Genomic DNA, 8,983 nt, shown 5'->3' with positions numbered 1-8,983 from the left:
ATATATGTATATACGACAAAGTATGTTTGCATGTATGTAAGTCTATACATTACCTTCATTTGGTGATGTTTTTAACGTTGACGTTTACGTTAACGTTTCTGTTTCTGTTCCTGTAGAGCTATTGCCATTGTTGCTGGCTGGCTGACTGGCTGGCTGTTTATTTGTCTGTTGCTGTTGTTATTGTTGTTGTTGTTCAGTTTTTTATTTTTATTTATTTTTTTCACATTTTCGGTGTATGGCGTACGTATTATATTTATATTGTTGTTGTTGTTGTTGCTGCTGCCTTTGATGTCGTTGTCGTTGTCGCTGTCGTTGTTGTTGGCAGTGTTGGCCGCAGTGTAATAAAATTTTATTGAAATTGTTTTTCTGTATGCTTGCCAGCTTGTGTGTTGCGGTTCGATTTATATGTAATATACGTTTGTGCACATATACCCATAAGCAGATATGCAACCATTTATATTGTAAATATGTATGACGGTTATACACAAATCTATACATACACACAAACATACGTATATTTATACATATATATATATATATATATATATATATACATAATATGCACAAACTTACGTATATAAAAACACGTATATATATACATATATAGCTATATACGTATATATACACGTGCAGACAATTTTACATTTCGCTCTCGACTATGAACTGTAAGTATGCAGGTATGTGTATGATATAGCGTTCGGTGAGTGAGTATTTCGATTATGCATGCATACATTGGGTTATCGGTGTATGCGAGCACTTGTATGTATGTAAGCCTGTTAATTTGTATTCATTTTACTTGCGTTGTCGTCATCGTTATCGTTTTGTTGTAGTTGTTTGCTTGATTTTTTTTGTTTTGGTTATTTCTTATTTATTTATTTTTTTTATTTGTATTTTTTCAGATTGTTTTTTGTTTTGTGTTTTGGTCTCTTTTAAATTCTCATGAGTTGAGTATGTACAACAACAACGACAAGAATATCATCACTATATCGATAGAGAGGCAAAAAGTAACAACAACAATACCAACAACCACAACGTATATTTAAAAAAAAAAAAAAGAAGAAAACAACAACAATAACAGCAAACGGCGTAAAGGCCGTAGCGGCAGCTGTAGCTGTAGCTATAACAGAGCTAACAATACAGTGCAACTAACTAACTATACAGTGTAAACTATTTTGTGTTGGATAAATATGAGGTTAAGTTCTTTCGTTTCATTTCAATTCGATTTGATTTTTCTACTCATTCTTGCTTGTTTGTTATTATTAAACAGTTTAGCTGTTTCTTTTTTTTTTTTTTGTTTTTTTAAATTTATTTTTTAGTCGCTGTTGTTGTGCTTGTTGTTATTATTGTTATTATTATTATTATTATTATTGTTGTTGTTGTTTTTGTTGTTGTTGTTGTGAATATAAATGCGGTCGCTACTTAAATATTTTTGCTATTGCTGCTGTTTTATACACAAGCATTTGGTTATATCTACATACATATAAATAGACGTAGGTATGTAAAACTGTGCGTTTCTGCGTCTGTTTGTATTGGAGGGCATTCAATTTTGTGTATGCGTGTAAGTGTACTCTCGTATATACCTCGATATCTCTGTCTCTCTTTTTTTGCTTGCTCGCTGTGTGCGTGTTCGGTCTATGTTTTGCTTTTTATTGTAGATTAACATTATTTTTGGTGATTTGCTAACAACACACAATTTAACTGAATGAATTTTCATACCACAAGTGGTGAAACAAAGAAAAACGCATACATACATACACACACAATAAATGTTACTAAAATACAAAAGAATTTATTTCGATAAGCAACGACTTAACGACGCCCTTACCGCTGTAAGCTTCGTACATATGTAGAGGGCTTTATTACATTTATTAAAACGAAGTAATGTTTCCCAAAACAATTTTTTCCAAAAAAAAAAAAAAAAAAAAAAAAAATGTTGCGATTTTTCGATCTTTACATATAATTTAGTTCGACGAAACTTCCCTAAAATGTCAAATATAAAATTTTAAAAATCTTTCGAAAGCTGGATACATGAGAAAACTTGATTAAAGTCTCCGATTAAAACTAAACTTAAACAATTACTTTACTGTTCCATCAGTGAGCATTCACTACTTGTAGGCATACCACGAGAGCATGCAAAATTTTTTATATAAATTTTTTGTATTTTTTTTTTTTTTTTTTACGTAATATACGCAGCGGTTATAAAAAATTAATTTTGAACATATTTCGCGCGCCTGGTCTAGATGGTGGGTAACCAAGATTCGCCTTAATTGGAATATCATTTTGTTATTTGTTTTTAGGTGTTTTCGTAAGTGCTGTAGGCTTTGTTTAAGCTGACAAATACAGGACAGGTAAAACTTTTCCTTCATTATTTAAGGAATAATTGGCGTCTGCACTTTGCGTATAATGTAGCATAGCAATACAAAAATTGTGGGAAAGCATTAACACGAAGCGCCTGGAATGGTTTGCGATAACAGACGAAATCTGTCTAAAAGCCGTTTACAACACTTCGTGGTGAAGGTGAATTTATTTGCAATTTTTAACACTGTGACTGCATACGGCATACAGAAGGTTTGGCGATAGCTCTTTATGTGAAAGAAGAGAAGGAAAGCTTCCCATAAGGTCAGGTCGTCTTTTATTAGTAGAAAAATATTTTTGAAAATTTTTTCCAAACACAATTATATTTTTTTTTAGAGTAGTAGGAGGCACTTTTTATAATGATATTATTTCCGTAAGATGCACGTCCGCCCATTCTCTCTGTACTTGACATTCTCTAAGACTAAGGATATAGAAATTTTCAATTTAACTTTTTGAAGTTTACCTCAATTATAGATCGAATGTAAAGCTGATCTAAACATTCCCGAATATTAAAAAGTTTTTTAGTAACTCGTGTACGTGTATACTATCAGGTCAGTCATTATCATGTCTGTAATTGAAAAGGAACAATGATTTTTAAGGCTTTCAGACTCCGACATACATGAAAAGCATTAATTCTCTTTTCCTATTAATGCAAAGTAAAAAATTATTTAATTTGTATTTGCGTTGCATTTGTCATTTGAACTTACCCACTTACCCACGAACTTTTATGGGCAAAATACGCATTGGAAATCGCTCGTCTTACGCCCTATTCACTAGTCACTATTAGCCTAAAGATCATCATGTCTGTTTATCTGTCTGGCTAAAAGCCATTTTTATGGCATCGTAGCTTTGAGATTTCACCAAACTTTGATCTGTAGTAGATCAGATCTTGTGAGAGCTTTGTCGAGAACAATACTTAGAAGTATTTACCCGTTGCTTTTCTTTTTACAAAAAAGAAATTTGTTCGAATAGTTTTCGCGTTGAGAGCGTTACACAACCGTCCACAAGCCTAACATTAAATGGTTTCATTTAAATTCAATTGTACAGGTTGTCTGCTTTGTATTTTAAGCTCAGGCCTTAGTTTTTATGGCCATAACTTCAAAAACAAAACAAAAGCCTAACTAACAGTCGTTGGAGTACAAAGTCTGACTAGACGCTAATGCTTGTTTCATGGCGTCGGGTCTGATGTTGGAACTTTCACTGTGACTGGTCTGATCCGAATCATTTTCAATAGAATTCGTTCCTGGGAGCGTGATGGTGTACCCGTTTCCATCGAAATATCTTAAACATTGCGACTTGTATAATGAACAAAATAAATAGAACGGACAGCCAAGTTCAGCTTGAATCAGGAAGTGGTTCTGAATATCGATCGCTGTAATAAGGGGTGCGTCTATCTCAAGCCCTTTTGGGTATTGCATGCACACGTACAAACTTAATATATCTGGGGGTTGGGAAGTCATCACGAAGAGTTTAAAGAAGAAAAGGTTCTCTCCGTTCTTTTGGTTAAAATGATAGATGGCTAGTTGAATAAACGAAGTAATTAGAGAACACAAAATTACTGCACGGACGACCACAGGGCTTCATTCTAAGCTCCTTCCTGTTGAATGTCATGCGTGACGGCCTGTTCACCGTCGAGCTTGCAACCGAAGCAAAATTCATAGGTTATGCGGTTATTGCCGTAATTGTGCAGCAAGCGTCGGCCCCGACTAATAAAGTTTGTAAAGGTAGCTTAAGCCGAAAGAGTAGATCGCCATATAAGTCCAAAATGAAACTTGCCGTAGATAAAAGGCAATATTGTTGAGGTAGATGGTTACTGCATTTAATTTAGTTCCAATTTGAGATATCTGGGAGTGCAATTAGATACGAAATCAACATTTGCGGAACGCGTTAACAATGTTCTGCATAAAGCGTGGGCAGCCGCAAACACTCTATGAAAAATTATACCAAACGTGAACAGGCCCAAATCGGCGAGGCGGAAACGCATATACTGATTGAAAATGCTATCCAGCAAATCATGTTATCATCATCGTAATGGCAGCAACGATAGCTAGACGATTCTAAAGGAAGGTGAACCTGCACCTTTTAGTTCAAACGTAGAATAATGGGTGGTAAGGAAACACGGAGAAGTCAACTTCTTCTTAATCCAATTTTTCACTGATTATGGAAATTTGTCGAGTTATCTCTGCCGTTTTAACTTACGGACAGATAGCGCAGGCGGGCGATGCTAAGGCATAAACGACGATAGGCGGCACACTGTTTTCGTTTCTGTGCCTTGGAGATACTTGAAAACATGCCTTTCAGATCTCTGGAAGTAGAGCTTCCGCCAGTTAGCATGCTAGTGGCCATGTTAATCGACATGGAAAGATGGAAGAAATGCGCCGGCTTTGTGCCTTGTTATAAAGTCACACAAAGGCGACATCCGAACACCTAATCTCAGGCGAGGACGGGGTAGATGGAATGACAGTGAAGATTAGGAATACATAAGGATGCATCCTAAGACAATGGGAAAGCGGTTCTGGGATGGCTTTGGCTTCCACTAGTTGGCAATGCACTGCCACTACGTTCGAAAAAAAATATATATATATACAAAATACAAAGCATAATCATGAATGGGCAACGAAAATGCAGATTTTACTTCGAATCTGTTACCCAATCTAAAATGACACATTTCGTAATGTTTCAGATGCAGCTGAGAGACCGTCTTCCGCGAGAATAGCTTGCGATGTCTTCCATTAGATCTATAGACTGTGTTTGTTGTTTTGGCGAAAATTACTATGGACGAAAGTACCAGTTCTTTTTATTCATTTCAGATATCTCAATAACAAAATTCGTACACGTGGAACAAATGGTCATCATTATATAAATGCTCGTACAATGCTTTTATTTAAAAAACCTCAATCGAATCAATGTCAGCGTTAAACTAGATCATGCTAGATCTTAAATCTTTTTTTTTTTTCGGACGAGTTCGATCATTTGTTCATAGCAATAATATATAGGACGAGTGAAGGTGCATCGCGTTAGCTAAAATCAAAGAACTGAAGTTCGAATTGCCTGGCCTAAGGGAGTAGAATACGCATTTAATGGCTCATTTAAAAACCTCGATGGCTTTGGAAACAAAAGGTTGCAGCTACTGAATAACGTTGATGACAGCGTATGTAAGTCAAAAGCAGGCTACGTTAAAAAATGAAAGTGTTTTTCTTAAAGTATAGCTGAGTACTTCTGGGATAAGTCTTTTTTTGTTTCGATAGTTTTATGATGAAGACCCGCAACCACGTCTGACGACTCGTCTATGTTATCTACTTTATTTTCAGATTATCTTTCTTCAAGCGAATGGCACGAGTTACGGTCTTATAGTATATCTTACAGATAAGCAAGCCTTCGTAATTATAGCACTGGCATAAAAATTCTTCTAGCGGTCAAGTTACTCTTCGTTAAGTTAATGGTCGAGCTACATAAAGTTATAGATTAAAAAACAAAAAAAAAAATCCAGAATTAAGCAAATATTAATAAATTTATTTGATATATATTTGCAATAACGGTTGTGAAGCCAGTTGAAAAAAGGCGTATTTTTAATCCTGCTTAGCAAAATTAGTGCTGAATATATGATAAAAATCTTAAATATTGATTTAATTGAAATTCTCAAATGATTCTTGTATCTATGTATGAATTGGCTTTAGTCCTATAAAAATTTTCATAATTATTTCAAATGAAAAAAAAAAAAAAATAAACAAATAATCATAATAAATATATAATCAGCAAAAGTATAGGTGATTCGGTCCGATTGATAACAGGTAGAGAGAATGAAAGAAGAAAAAAAACAAAAAAAACTATTATATTTTAAAGATACACAATTAAATGATAATTTGTAAACATGTCATTGCATTCATTTTTTATATGTTTACCTAAAAGAAGAAGAGAACGTACAAGCAAACGGAGTTTTACATGCACGAATGTGTGCGCGAATCTATTAAAAGAGACGAGATGAGATGAGAAAAGTAAGAGAAAAAGAGAAAGGCGAAAGGGAAAGAGCGAAAGAAAACATATACATGTATATGAAAACATGTATATGCATTTGCTCTTCTATGCTTACAGTACGCAGCTCTTTCTCTTCTCACGGCCACATACTTATAGAGACAATATACATGGGTAAGTTTTTGTGAAAGAGTCAAACAAAGAAAAAACTCGATCAAGATCTAGAATGTACTGAAGTGCATAAGACAAAAAAAAAAAAAAAAAAAAAATAAATAAATAAAAAAACAAAAAAAGGCAGTAATTGACACAATCTTGTTAACAGCTGTGTTAATCGCTTTGTTACCTGGCAATAATTTAATAAAGATTTATATCGCGTTAATTGTTAATTAAGTTGACGTTTCTAAAAAGCATTAACTGCAATAATAATCAGTTAAATGGTTTTTAAATTTTTGTTTTTATTTTGGCAGGGTATTAAATTTTTTTATTTACATATATATACTATGGATTTTTCTCATATTTTTTTTTAAATTTTTAATTTTATCTTAATTTCATTTTGTTGTTATTTTCAATCATATAAGGACCGCTACACGTTTGCAATATAATGTTTTTTTTTTTAAATGATTTTATTAACATCTCGTTAAATTAATAACAGTCAATAGCTTTCTGCAGCGAAATGAATATAAGTTTATTGCCATTTCAATTATGACGACCGCTTACCTTCTATTACTCCATTCTAACGGTCTACTTATAAATAATCGCATCTAATTTTTTATTTTTTTTTATTCCTTTAACCATTAATATATTATATTATGCTTACCAAGTGTAATATAGTCTCTGAAGTATAATTAATAAACTACTGAGACGATATGCTTTCATACTTTTGATAACGATGTGAGGAGAATGCAGGCAGTTAGGCTGCATCATTCTAAGAAAAAATCGTATAAAGAATTGAATTTCTTAAAAGTACATACTTATTTTCGATTTTTTCAATTTTTTGTATATATTTTGTGTGTTTTATCGATGCATATCACTCGGCAGGTGATGTTGTTTTGCGGCAAAATTTCCTTAAAAGATTTTGCCCTAAATTTTCTTTAAGAGTTTTTCAATAGACTTACAATATTGTTCAGCTATATTGCTTTTCCCATCATTCGTCCACGCCTGAAATTAGTATTTTCTATGCTATGATTGAGTGTTGAGGCGAAGAGAAGACGAAGAGGGGAGAGTCTAAGGTTAAATTCATTCCTGCTGAAAGTTTCTAATTAAAGATGAAAAATTTTAAATCTAATAAAATTTTCTTTAACTTGCAACCCTTTCGAATTTAAATGACCCCTCTTATGGCTATTGTATACTTGGGTTTGGGGTAAGGAAATGTTTCCTTGCCGTAACGATTGAAAGTTTTTGAAGTGTCAAAGTTCTTGATTATGCATAATAAACTTTTAGCAAAACCTTTATTTGGAAATCGAACTCACTTTGTATATAGCATTAACGGGTTTTCTGTCTTCTTGTACCTTTTGTTATTATTCTCTTGCCTTGTGTGAACTTAAATTGTGATCCGCGTTCTAGTATCTCTTGACTCTGCAACGTTTGCGTTATAATCGCGAAAGCTTTGTTTTTTTCCTTTTAGATTAAATGCATTATATATATATATATACATATATATATATATATGTTACTTATACGCCATGTAGTAAATGTACAAATTCTCTACTTTTATGTTATTAATTTATATTTGAAAAGTGGAGTCAATGACTTATATAATAGGGCTGCTTATAATGTATTTGTTTGTAAAGCAAATGTTTTAAGCGCTAAATATCGTAAATATAGATTTTATTGTATTTTTTTTTTATTCTAATATGCATTGAAATTGTTTGAAATTGAAGATTTCCAAGAGAATAAATACATTTAATGATATTCGAACTTATTTGATATAGTTGTGTAAAAATCAAATCAAATATTCACACATTGTATGAATGATATAAAAATAAACTCTCCTTATACCTATTTATTGTATGTAGATGTACATGTACATGATGTGTTAGCATTTATTATATGGAGAGGCAAGTATGTAGGTTTTTTTCCAATTTTATAATACAATAATGCGCGCAGAGGAATATATACATCCTTACATACATACATATCCATATATATAAATATGTCTATACATATATATGCATGCACCCCTAATAATAACTATGCTAAAAATATAAATATTCGAAAATATAAACATTATGAAAAAACACTATAAACACTCTAACTATAAATACTTACATATATAAATTCTATGCACAATCATTTGTTGTATATACTTGCACACACGAAGAACAGACAATACACACAAACAATATTATAGAGAGACGTTAGAATTAAATTTCAAAAGAATAAATTTATTGAAGGAAAAAAGAAGAAAATTAACAAACCATCTCAAATAGTAGATTATTGAGTAGAAATATACAAAAAAAAAAAAATAAATAAATAAATAAATAAATAAAAAATAAATAAATAAATACAAAAACAGCAGAAACAACAGAAAAAAAAAAAAACAAACAAAATCAAATAAAATTATAGGAAGTCAAATGAAGAACTTCTTGAAGGCTTAAAACGAATCTTTAAACCGCTACAAAACGTTTCAAGCATATTTAATAACTGAAATTTTAAC

At 32.1% G+C, this 8,983-nt stretch overlaps 1 long non-coding RNA gene across 1 annotated transcript in view; it reads right to left on the bottom strand.

Annotated features, from left to right (window-relative positions):
* Nucleotides 1–169, bottom strand: part of LOC119631487 — a 12,074-nt gene extending 11,905 nt beyond the window's left edge. The window contains exon 1 of the long non-coding RNA XR_005246661.1: nucleotides 54–169. This is a non-coding gene — a long non-coding RNA (uncharacterized LOC119631487). The remainder of the gene's footprint in view (nucleotides 1–53) is intronic.
* Between the last annotated feature and the right edge of the window lie 8,814 nt (nucleotides 170–8,983).

This window comes from Glossina fuscipes, unplaced genomic scaffold (assembly GCF_014805625.2).
Source record: "Glossina fuscipes isolate IAEA_lab_2018 unplaced genomic scaffold, Yale_Gfus_2 1, whole genome shotgun sequence".
Taxonomy (NCBI): Eukaryota; Metazoa; Arthropoda; class Insecta; order Diptera; family Glossinidae; genus Glossina; species Glossina fuscipes.
The sequence above is the reverse complement of the archived record's forward strand: the minus strand, read 5'-3'. Positions and strand labels throughout refer to the sequence as shown.